We start from the raw sequence: 12,196 nt of genomic DNA, 5'->3' as shown, positions 1-12,196 counted from the left end.
GTGTATGGGGGGGCAGCAGGGTGTGTAGGGCACTGTGTGTGTATAGGTGTGCAGTGTGTGCGGGGCAGTATGTGTATGGGGCAGTGTTTGTGGGGCAGTGTGTATGGGGACAGTGTTTGTGGGACAGTGTTGTATGGGGACAGTGTTTGTGGGACAGTGTTGTATGGGGACAGTGTTTGTGGGGCAGTGTGTGTATGGAGGCAGTGTTTGTGGGGGCAGTGTGTGTATGGGGGCAGTGTGTGTATGGGGTCAGTGTGTGTAGTGTTTGTATGTGGGGCAGTGTTTGTGGGTCAGTGTGTGTATGGGGTCAGTGTGTGTAAGGGGGAAGTGTGTGTATGGGGCAGTGTTTGTGGGGCAGTGTGTGTGTGGGGCAGTGTGTGTATGGGGACAGTGTGTATATGGGGACAGTGTGTGTATGGGGGCAGTGTGTGTATGGGGGCAGTGTGTGTATGGGGGCAGTGTGTGTAGTGTGTGTATGGGGTCAGTGTGTGTATGGGGTCAGTGTGTGTAGTGTGTGTATGGGGTCAGTGTGTGTATGGGGTCAGTGTGTGTAGTGTGTGTATGGGGTCAGTGTGTGTATGGGGGCAGTGTATGTTGGGCAGTGTGTATGGGGGCAGTGTATGTGGGGCAGTGTATATGGGGGCAGTGTGTATGGGGGGAGGGGAGGAGGGAAGGGAGGCTTTTTAATTAAAAAAAAAAAAATGTATTTAATAAAATATATTATGTCCTTTATACCTTTATTGAGGAGGAGGGGGGACATTTCTGGATCCCTGGTGGTCCCAGTGGGGAATCCCTGGTGGTCCAGTGGTTCCAGTGAACTCTATCCCGCGCTCCAGGGCTAGAGTTCACTCTCGCGAGATTTGGAGCGTTGCCGTGGTAACCGCGGCAACGCTCCAAATCTCGCGAGAGGAGGACCCGGAGGAGCTGCTGGTAACAGCTCCCGGGTCCTCTCACCCTCCCCTTACGGTCGGCTGTCAGTAATGTGCCTGCGGACCGGGGAGGGAGATCACTGATCTCCCTCCCCGGTCCGCAGGCACATTGCAGGGCTGGCGCTTGGGCAATGCCAGCCCTGCACTAGCCGGCAGGGGAGAATCTCGGGGGGGGCAATTGCCCCGTTGCCCCCCCCCCTGGATCCGCCAATGCTCCCTAGTACACAAAGTGACCAAACGTACAGGAGACATTTTAACCCCAAAATCACATGTTTTGAATCCCTTTTTAAAATTCTTCACCATACAGCCTAAGGGATCCCGAATCGTTGACTGCGACGCGCCCATACTTATCAATGGAACGTCGTTGACAACGAATACTATGCACGCGTACTATTCAACAATCACACCCGTTTCCTCTGGCAACAGCACCATGTGGTACGGTTACCAAGTGAAACGTACACAATAACACAATAAACACTCAGGGAATTCCCGTACACACACAGCTGTTACACCAGTCACTAGATAATCAATATTATGCCCTTTGGCAAAACTATACAGTCACCCACGCTATAATTCTCTATATATGAATTACCCGTCTATAACACACCCCAGTAACATCGTCTTTTACAAATAGCGGTTACAGTACGGTTAGCATAGGTCAAAGCACAATTTAAGGTCACAATACAATTATTAGTGGTTATGGTGTTAAACATGCAATAGACGACAATGATTAGTACTTATATACAGTGTCAGTAAATATACAGGGTTATGGTACCGTGCAATATGATACAGCAACACACTATTAACACTCTCGCTAGACGGCTGAGCTCGCGCTATCTAACAAGATATACACTTCACTAACAATCTTTAACACATTTACAATTCCCAACTAAACTATTGGCCAGTACCTTGAATGGACTGCCTAAAACTATCTACATCCGTTTTGGTTAGCCACACTGCCCAAGCACCACATATAGCGAGCTAGAGGACCGAATTTACACAGACGCCTCTTAGTCGATTACTATCAAAAATCTAGTGGGTTCCAAATTTACACGCCTTCCCACTTAGCCAAGATAGGTTGAGAGCTAGCGAACCGAATTTACACAGACGCCGCTTAGTCTCCCGGTCCCTCCGACCTAGCGAACAAAATATACACCCTAGAACGCTAGTCTAGACAAGACACCGGTGTCCGGCTAGGGCTATTTACACCAGAACCCCGCCTGACTAACAAAATCAAACGGTCTGACTAAAGAGCGTTCGATCGAGCGGTGCGCCTTCTCTCTTTCCCTCCGACAGAGGGGGCAGATTCCATACACAATTCAAACCCCTTATGGGCCTACCGCACAATCGGTATACCCCTAGTGGGTCTGCCGTCTAAAACAGCAGTTGTCTTACCTCCTCGTTCCTGAACCTGAGTTCACACTCATCGACGGGGACACCCCAGCACTTCTTACGTAGAGGCCGATGATCTCCTGGACAACAGACCAGTGGCGCCGAGACGAAGGGAGGTCCACGCAGAAGTTCAGGGGTGCAGCCGTAGAGAACGTGGGCAAAGATAGACCGTCTCACGCCTCTGCCTCTCAGCTACCGTTGAACGATGAGCTTCCCGGCCAATGCACCAAATGATACCGGAGAAACTGACGGAAGCGAAGCACAGAGAGATGGACACAGGTTTCTTCAGGAAGGAAGAGATTCTTTATTGGATCACCGATCGGGACTCAGAGGGACTAACGTCACCAAAAATACAGCAAGTTCTGAGCCCCGGACAATAGTGCAGGCTCCTTATATAGGCACATAACTCCTCCCATATTAAATTCCACCCGCACATTCTCAATACAAATAAGAATTAACTTCCTGCTTGACCGCATGGCCTGTCCAGCACAATGGAGGAGGGGAATACTACATCCTGTATTCTTGCACATGCTCCGTACACTACTGATCGTATCTTGCCTCGTGCAACCAACTGATCGATACGTCAGCATATGCACGTACACATGCCACGTGGTAATCTCGGCCTACTAAATTTATTTTTACCGAGATTCAACCACAGTAGCAAATGTGCATAATTATAGAGTTGGGTACAGTTTCTAACTGTTCTCTGCTGTAGTGGTTATGATGTCTGGAGTAGCCTGGCCCAGTTCATAGGTAATAAGGGGCAAAACAGTTAGCATAGGTTTGCCTCATTACCTGGGTCCCTGCTGGACTTTGATGTTCCCTAGTTGTCCAGAGCAGAGCTGCAGATAGCTGAAGATTGTATTTATTGTCAGCTGACCACTCTCAACCAATGACTGACATTGTAAACATTAGCCAGCCTGGAACTCTATGAAGCTACAGATGATTAAGTTAAATATCCAGAAGCTGAGAGGTTAATCTCTGTATGTGCAGCATTTGAAAATGAAATGCTGCGCATATAGACTTCAGGCTCAATGACCACTTTAAATTTCTGAAATGGTCATGTGCTTGGAGGACCCTTTTACTGATAATAGTGCTGATTGCAAGAGAAGCTGTTAGTTTTATAAAGCCCCGTAGTAAAAACTCTAAGTCAGTCACACAGCCAGGAAAGTTTCCTGCCTCACTTACTAGTTTCAAGAGAAGCAAGTCCTTATCACAGAGCATCATTGATATCAATGTGTCTTAAGAGAAACATTGTTGGTGAATCGTACGCGCCTTGCATCCCAATGTTTACTTGTGAGAAGCATCTGACCCTACACAACTAAATAGTAATGATGGCTTCTCAAAAGTAGGATCGGAGGGTGAAAGAAAAACCTGAAATGAATAACAATGATTGCATCATTACAAATAAAGAAAGAAAGTTGTCAGAGCACACAGACTGGTCAGAGAGCCCATAATGACCCCTGTCCATCTTCAAAAGTGCCTTGAATTGGTACACACACAGATAAATCGAATTTTATTTTAGATCAGGTGGATGGCCGGGTGCGTGTGCATTATTTACCTGGGGACGAGATGGCATCAGGATGCACTATGAAAAACAAGAAACCAGTGGAAGCAGTTATATGCTCTGGACAATGTTTTGTTGGTTCTGTAGGAAACCTTGGGTCCTGAGATTCATGTGGATGTTACTTTGATGCAAATGCGGCTCTCTAATTAGGCGATTTAGGCGACCGCCTAAGGCCTCATGCTGGCTTGGGCCTCGCGGCTGCCTAAATCAAATTAGGGAAGAGTGACTTGTCAGGTCCGAGGACCCGACATCGGGAGAGGGCCGGGCGGCTTACCCTGTGCCGCCGGGTGCGAGGCCCCTCTAGTCTGCCCTGAGAACCCAGCCTCCACTCTGCAGCTCGGCAGGGTATGAGCTGCAGACTGTGAAGTGTCTTGCGATGCCCAGCCAATAAGAGCCTTGATGCGGGTTACCACTGCAACACTCTGACTTCTGGAGATCGCGAGATACTGCACAGTCTGCAGCTCACACCCAGCACAGCTTTGGATTAGATAGGGAACCCACCGGACCACCAGGGAACCAGGTCACTGGACCACCAGGAAAATAAAAGGTATTACCAACACCCCCTCCCTCTGCCACCAGTTACCCCTCATTCCCTCAGCCCTCATTCCTGTCACCCCTACCTTACTTTTTCACCCCCTCTCTCCCTCAGCCACTTGTCCCCCCCTTACTGTGTCACCCCTTCCATTAGCCACCTGTCACTCCCTGCCTCCCTCCCTCAGCCACCTGTCACCCCCTGCCTGACTCCCTCAGCCACCTGTCACCCCTTGCCTCACTACCTCAGCCACCTGTCACTCCCTGTCTCCTTCACTCAGCCACTTGTCACCCCCTCCCTCATTGTGTCACCCCTTCCCTCAGCCACCTGTCACCCACTGCCTCCCTCCCTCAGCCACCTGTCACCCCCTGCCTCACTCCGTCATGCACCTGTTAACCTCTCCCTCACTTTGTCACCCCCTCCCTCCATCAGCCACTTGTCACCCCCCTCCCTCACTGTGTCATCCCCTCACTGTGTCATCCCCTCCCTTCCTCAGCTACCTCTCACCCCCTCCCTCACTGTGTCACCACCTCCCTCAATGTGTCCATCCTCCCTCACGGTGTGACACCCTCTCTTCCTTAGCTACTTGTCACCCCCTCCCTCACTGTGTCACCCCCACCCTCCTTCCATTAGCCAACTGTTACCCCCTCCCTCACCATGTCACCCCCTACCTTAATGTGTCACCCCCTCACCGTGTCACCCACTCCCTCTCTCAGCCACTTGTCAACCCCTCGATCACTGTGTTACCCCTTCCCTCTCTCCTTCAGCCACTTGTCACCCCCTCCTTCACTGTCTTATTCCCTCCATGACTGTGTCACCCCCTCCCTCATGGTCACCCCTCCACTGTGTAATCCCCTCCCTCACAGTCAACCCCTCACAGTCACCTCCTCCCTGTGTCAACCCCATCCTCACTCTCACTCCCTCCACCCCTCATGCTTCCACCCACCCCCTCCCTCCTTCTGCCACCAGTCACCCCCTCCCTCTGCCACCTGTCACCCCTCGCTCCCTCAGCCACCTATCACCCCCTCCCTCATGATCACCCCATCACTGTCACCCCCTCCCTCACTGTCACCCCAGCACTGTCACCTTCTCCCCCACTGTCACTCCCTCTTTCCCTCACTCTTCCAGCCACTCCCTCCCTTACTCTGCCTCCTGCCACCCCCTCCTTCCCTCACTGCCACCCCCTCCCTCACTCTGCCACCTGTCAACCCCTCCCTCTGCTAACTGTCACCCTTTCCCTCCCTCACTCTCCTCCCTCACTCTGCCACCTGTCACCCTCTCCCTCACTCACTGTCACCCCCTCACTATGTCATCCCCTCACTCGGGCTCAAAAGGTTTTATCCTCACTGATCTAAGATATTAGAAACTGGGTTCTGCAGTAATTGATTTTGTAATATCATGTACAACCCACCATCGATTATTAAATAGTCTTTACTTACCACCCAATAAGTGCAAGTAACCCCAGTGCCTAAAATCACTCAAAAGTGTGGATTAGAAAAGGTGATGAATGGTAGGGGGGTACACACATACACAACAATTAATGAAATGTATAATTATGAGTGTGAAGCCTCCTGATCTTTCTGAAAAAAAATAACATAGAAGCAATTATAGCATAGTACTGTCATTTAAACCAATATAGATCTATTGCAGAGGTAATGGGACACTCACACTTTCGAGAGCCACAACAAGCAGGCTCTGGCTTTGATGGCAGATGAATAATTAGCTTATTCTGGCTGTAGGATTCACTGCTGTGGTGTCTCCTTTCCGTTACCGCAAGAAGTATGAAGGTATCCAAAGTGGTAAAGGAAAATCAACTTTACTGGATAAAATACACGGAAAATATACAACAGCTGTTGAGCGGTTGTGAGATGAAGTGGATATTTAATTTAGACACTCTGTCTCCCCACGGTTTTAACGTCGAATTCGAGATGTCTGCACTCATATAATTTACTAAGATGACCTCTGCAATAGATCTATATTGGTTTAAATGACAGTATTATGCTATGATTGCTTCTATGTTATTTTTTCAGAAATATCAGGAGGCTTCACACTCATAAGTATACATTTCATTAATTGTTGTGTATTTTTGCACCCCCCTACTATTCTACTATTCATCACCTTTTCTAACTTTGGCCAGTGTTTGTGACAAAGTGGCTGCTAAAAAAGACTGGACATACCCCATTTGCAGTATCATGCCATCATGGTGGTAATTCTTATTCCTGGGCTACTATACGTCTCAAAGGCAACGTAACCAATCTGGCAAATTTTAATGTGAAAAAAATGAAAATGTAACATGCTTTATTTGACCTTGTAACTTCTCAAAACCCCATAAAACCTGTCCATAGGGGTTGCTGTTTTACACGTGAGACATCGCTGAATACAAATATGTGTATTTTATTGCAGTAAAATCAAACAGTATTATGACATTCACCGTTAACCCTTTCAGGACGGGTGACGGACGAGGTCCGTCATCCTGGGGATACCCTTAACGACGGGTGATGGACCTCGTCCGTCACGCGGTAAAATTAACCCCAGATCGCCGCGATTGCGGCGATCACGGGGTTAATGGTGCTCCGGTCTGCCTCTGTATTAGAGGCAGACCGGGAGCACCGGATCCGGCTGTCCCAGCACATGTGCCCGCTCTGACAGCATGTCAGAGCGAGCACATGTGCTTAGTATACTCACCTTCCGTCTCCCTGCACTTCCGGGTTCACTGTGAAGTGCAGAGAGACGGATCAGTGCTGATCCTGCCCCCTGTTAAAAAAATAAAAATAAAGTTTGATTAAAATCCCACCCCCTTTTACCCATTTTAATAAAAAATTAACCCCTTCCCTGCCAATTGATCACTGACTACAGTGATCAATTGACAGGGATTGCATTTTACTATAATCTGATTTTTTTTTTTTTAACCCCTGAGGGTTAATTCTTTTTTTTTTAACCCTCAGGGGTTAAATTTATTTTATTAATTAATTTAAATATTTTAAAATTATATATTTAGCTAACTGGGGTGGGTGGAAGTTAATGGGGAATTTGGGGATTTGGAGTTAGGCTAACTAGGGGTTAACATAACAATTTTTTTTAAAAAAATAAGCTTTAAAAAGTAAAAAAATACTTTAAATAAAAGTTTTAATAACATTTAAGTAAAAAATAAAAAAGACACCCCCCTTTGCCCAGTCCAAATAAAAATTAACCCCTTCCCTGCCAGTCGATCACTGCCTACAGTGATCAAAATACAGATCACAGTATTATACTGTGATCTAATTTGTTTTAACCCCTGAGGATTAACTTTTATTTATTTATTAACCCTCAGGGGTTCAATTTATTTAATTAATTAATTTAAATATTTTATAATTATCTATTTTGCTAGCTGGGGTGGGTGGGAGTTATGGGAAAATGGGGAATTTACAGTTAGTGCTGCTTACTGCTAGTTAGGGGTTAACGGTAAAAAAAAAAGCTTAGAAAAATGTTAAATCTGTAAAAAAAAAGTTTTAAGAAAGTTTAGGAAAGTTTAAAAAAAATAATAAGCAAAACAAAAGTTTAAAAACTAGTTTTAAAAAGTTTAAAAAAGTAAAAAAATACATTAAAAAATGCTCATTAGCACTACACCTGGAACAAACTAGAGAAAAAAATATCCCACACTAAGGTTCAAAATATGCCTTTTGAATTACCCCAGGGTGTATTATTTAATAAATAGTATGTGTTTGTGGGGAAGTTTCAATAACCAACCATCTAAAGTACTCCAAAATGGAACATGGACACAGCGTAAAACTTCAAAGTTAGAAAAAAACTGAATGGCTGCGTTTCAAATGTGCCCCTTCAGCATCCACATATACCTGGCAAAGGAACATACGGGGGTATTGCTGTACTCAGATGACATAGCTGAGCAACATATGAAGTACTATACAGTCATAGCACACATAAGGATTGCAAAATATACTGCGCAAACTCACTTTGTGTGTCAAAAAGGCAGAAAAATGCTTATTACCACTACACTTGGTACAAGCTAGCGGAAAAATGATCCCATGCTAAGGTTCAAAATATGCCTTTTTAAATACCCTGGGATGTCATCTTTAAGAAATGGTATAGCTTTATGGGGTATTTGGTTTATATAGTCTGGTAAAATACTCTAAAATTGGACATGGGCACATCGCAAAAATTCTAAGTTTGAAAAAAACTGGAAGGGCTATGTCCCAAATGTGCCCCTCCAATGTCCACATATACCTGGCAAAGGTACATACGGGGGTATTGCTGTACTCAGCCGATATAGCTGAGCAACATATGAAGTATCATACAGTCTTAGCACACATAAGGTTTGCAAAATATACTGTGCAAACTCACTTTGTGTGTCAAAAAGGCAGAAAAAATGCTTATTACCACTACACTTGGTACAAGCTAGCGGAAAAATGATCCCACGCTAAGGTTCAAAATATGCCTTTTGAAATACCCTGGGATGTCTTCTTTAAGAAATGGTATGGCTTTATGGTGTATTTAGATTATATAGCCTGGTAAAATACTCTAAAATGGGACATGGGCACAGCGCAAAAATTGAAAGTTTGAAAAATACTGGAATGGCTTTGTCCCAAATGCGCCCCTCCAATGTCCACATATACCTGGCAAAGGTACATCCGGTGAATTACTGTACTCAACTGACATAGCTGAGCAACATATGAAGTATTATACAGTCGTAGCACACATAAGGTTTGCAAAATATACTGTGCAAACTCACTTAGTGTGTCAAAAAGGCAGAAAAAAAGCTTATTACCACTACACTTGGTACAAGCTAGCGGAAAAATGATCCCACGCTAAGGTTCAAAATATGCCTTTTAAAATACCCTGAGGTATGTTCTTTAAGAAATGGTATGCCTTTATGGTGTAGTTGTAATATGTAGCCTGCTCAAGTGCTCCAAAGTGGAACACGAGCGCATCAAAACCCTCCATGAAAATTCACACTTAAAAACGTAAACTTGTCATGTCTCTTTTACAGCACTGTAACTTCACAAAATATTGCCAAAGACATACAATGGGGGTGTCATTTTACTCAGAAGACTTAGCTGAGCATAATTTGGGGGGTTTGAACTTAGTGGCACATATGAAATATACAAAATGCCCAGCACACTTAACACATACTTTGGCATATATTGGTGAAAAAATGGGGGCATGTTAAGGCACAATATGCACCATATGAGATACCCTGGAGTGTCTACTTTTACAAATGGTAGGCCTTTGTGGGGTTTTTTTGAACAGTCAAACTGTTATAATACCCCAAATGGAAGCATAGGCTCATTAAATCCGTCTCTCAAAATTCTACTGTGAATACTGAAAAGGACAGTTCTCATATATGGCACTATTGCTTCACGAAATAGTGCCAAATGGGGTGTCATTTTACTCAGCAGATGTAACTGAACACAAAATAAAACTTTGTACAGGAATAGCACACACCAACTTTACAAAATACACATGAGAAGTTCTTTGTTATAAGTTTGTGTGCCAAAAACCAAAAACAAAACACAATTTTACTCCAATATTTAGCAGAGGTTGGTGGTGAAATGACTACGCAGAAAGTGTCAAAACAACCTTAGGTAAATAGCCTGTGATGTCTACTTTATATAAATATATGCTTTTGTGTGGCAATTTTGTTTTCTTTTATGGCTATTAAGCTTACAAGACAAACATACCAAATTCTAAAATTGCTCCACATTAAAAGTTTATTTTACTCCTTTGTGACCTTTAGCTACCAAAACAAACTTGAAATCACAGACACATTATATGTTCTGTAAATCAGAACAACTAAATGAATTTATTTTTAATTGCTTTATTTAACCTGCACTAATTCTGCACACATTATTATTGCAAACACTGTAAAAAAAAACATTTTTTTTTATTTTTTGCATTTTTCTGTATGTCTTTCATAATAAATAAGCATTTATATATATATATATATATATATATATATATATATATATATATATATATATATATGTTACATCAAATTAAAGCCCTTTCTGTCCTTTAAAAAACAGTATATAATATGTGTCGGTGCAATAAACGAGAGAGATGCGAATTGCAGTTGAACGCAAACAGCAAGAAAATGCAAAAATTGCTTGTGTCATTAAGCGTAAGACAAGCTTCTGAAGCTGTGTCCTTAACCCCTTAAGGACACATGACATGTGTGACATGTCATTATTCCCTTTTATTCCAGAAGTTTGGTCATTAAGGGGTTAAGGGGTTAAAATGTCACGTAGAACTAAAACATTTTAGACATTTCTTATTTTCTCCCATTTTTTTTATATTTTATTCATATTAAATTATGTTTCATACCTAAATATTTGATGTTAAATGAAAGCCCTGTTTCCCCTGAATAAAATGATATATAATAAGTGTGGGTGCACCTAATATGAAAGAGGTGAATTATGCCTGAACAGACATATAGCACAAATGCAAGGTTTTGTTACGTTTTGGCTCAGTCCTTAAGGGGTCAATATATGTATATACATATATATTTGTGTAATCACATGTACAGTTATGAATGATACATATTTATTTAATACACGCCCAAACATGGTTAGCCATAATCTCACACATGCTTAGCTAGTCCCACTTACTTATTTAATCACATTCACAACCATACCTAAACAGCCACACTCACATGCCCATCCTAAACTATCTATGATCTCTCTCTCTCCTGTATTCAACTAATTAACCACACACTCCCACACACATACATAACTAGCGACACATAAACAAATATACGACTAATATTATAAAAGAATGTCATCCAGAGAGTGACACTACCATTGAAATCTCTTTTAGCATTGAAATGAGAATGCTGAAACTCTTAAATAGTTTAATTTGCATATATTTGAATATTCTGATTGTTGCTGGCACATTTCTTTACATTTCTTTCTCTACATTTTGATGTCTATGTGGTCTACCTAGTTAGTAATATATATTTTATTTTATTCTGATACCGGATATCTGTTTTCCTGTGTTTTTATATTTCATATATTATTTTGACTGTGTAAACTTTTTACATTTTAGAACTTGTGCTTAATAAAGTAGTTTAGGTATTTGTCCCAAGGGGATGTGACTAATACGGTCGCCGCTTTATTAATTTATCTTTATTTGTTTTTGCCAGGCAGGGGGGAGTTTTTTTTGGTTTAGGTAGGTACTAGTGGAGTTACCCACGGTACTGATGTGTCATTAGGGCAAATTTTTTTGACCTTCAGAATATGTCTAGTATGCCTTTTTCCTGGTATTTCCTGGTATTTTTTTTTATTTTTTACCTATTTTGCCTACCTTCAATGGGAGGGTGGGGGGAAAAGGGGGAGGTAGAATTGTTATTGGATTGGTGTAACTTCTGTGTCTTTTTAGAGGTTTGGTGTGAAGTTACTCTCTATACTCCACTTACTCGTGCATATACCCTATCCCTACCTTCCCCCTCTATTCCTAGTACCTGGTTACTGTTCATACCATCATTTTTAGAGTTTATCTGGATAGGGATCTCTCTGTTTTATTAGGGCTTTACTTAAGTAACCCCTTGTTTCAAGTTATTCCTCTTTTCTGTTTGTGCTATATTCAGGGTTAACCCCTTCTGTGAAGCTCTGTGCAAGGCTTTTTTTTTAAAGAATAATCGGGAACTCCCACTGTTCTATGGGATTCTAGACTTGCCCTTTTCTATTATGTCTACATGTTTTAAAGATACATTGTCAATAAATGTGCAAATATTTTTTTTTATTAAATCAATTAAAAGTCTTTAATTATAAGATCTACACTTTG

The sequence above is a fragment of the Pelobates fuscus genome, chromosome 3, assembly GCF_036172605.1.
Source record: "Pelobates fuscus isolate aPelFus1 chromosome 3, aPelFus1.pri, whole genome shotgun sequence".
In the NCBI taxonomy this organism is placed as follows: Eukaryota; Metazoa; Chordata; class Amphibia; order Anura; family Pelobatidae; genus Pelobates; species Pelobates fuscus.
This window is presented reverse-complemented; position numbering follows the sequence as displayed.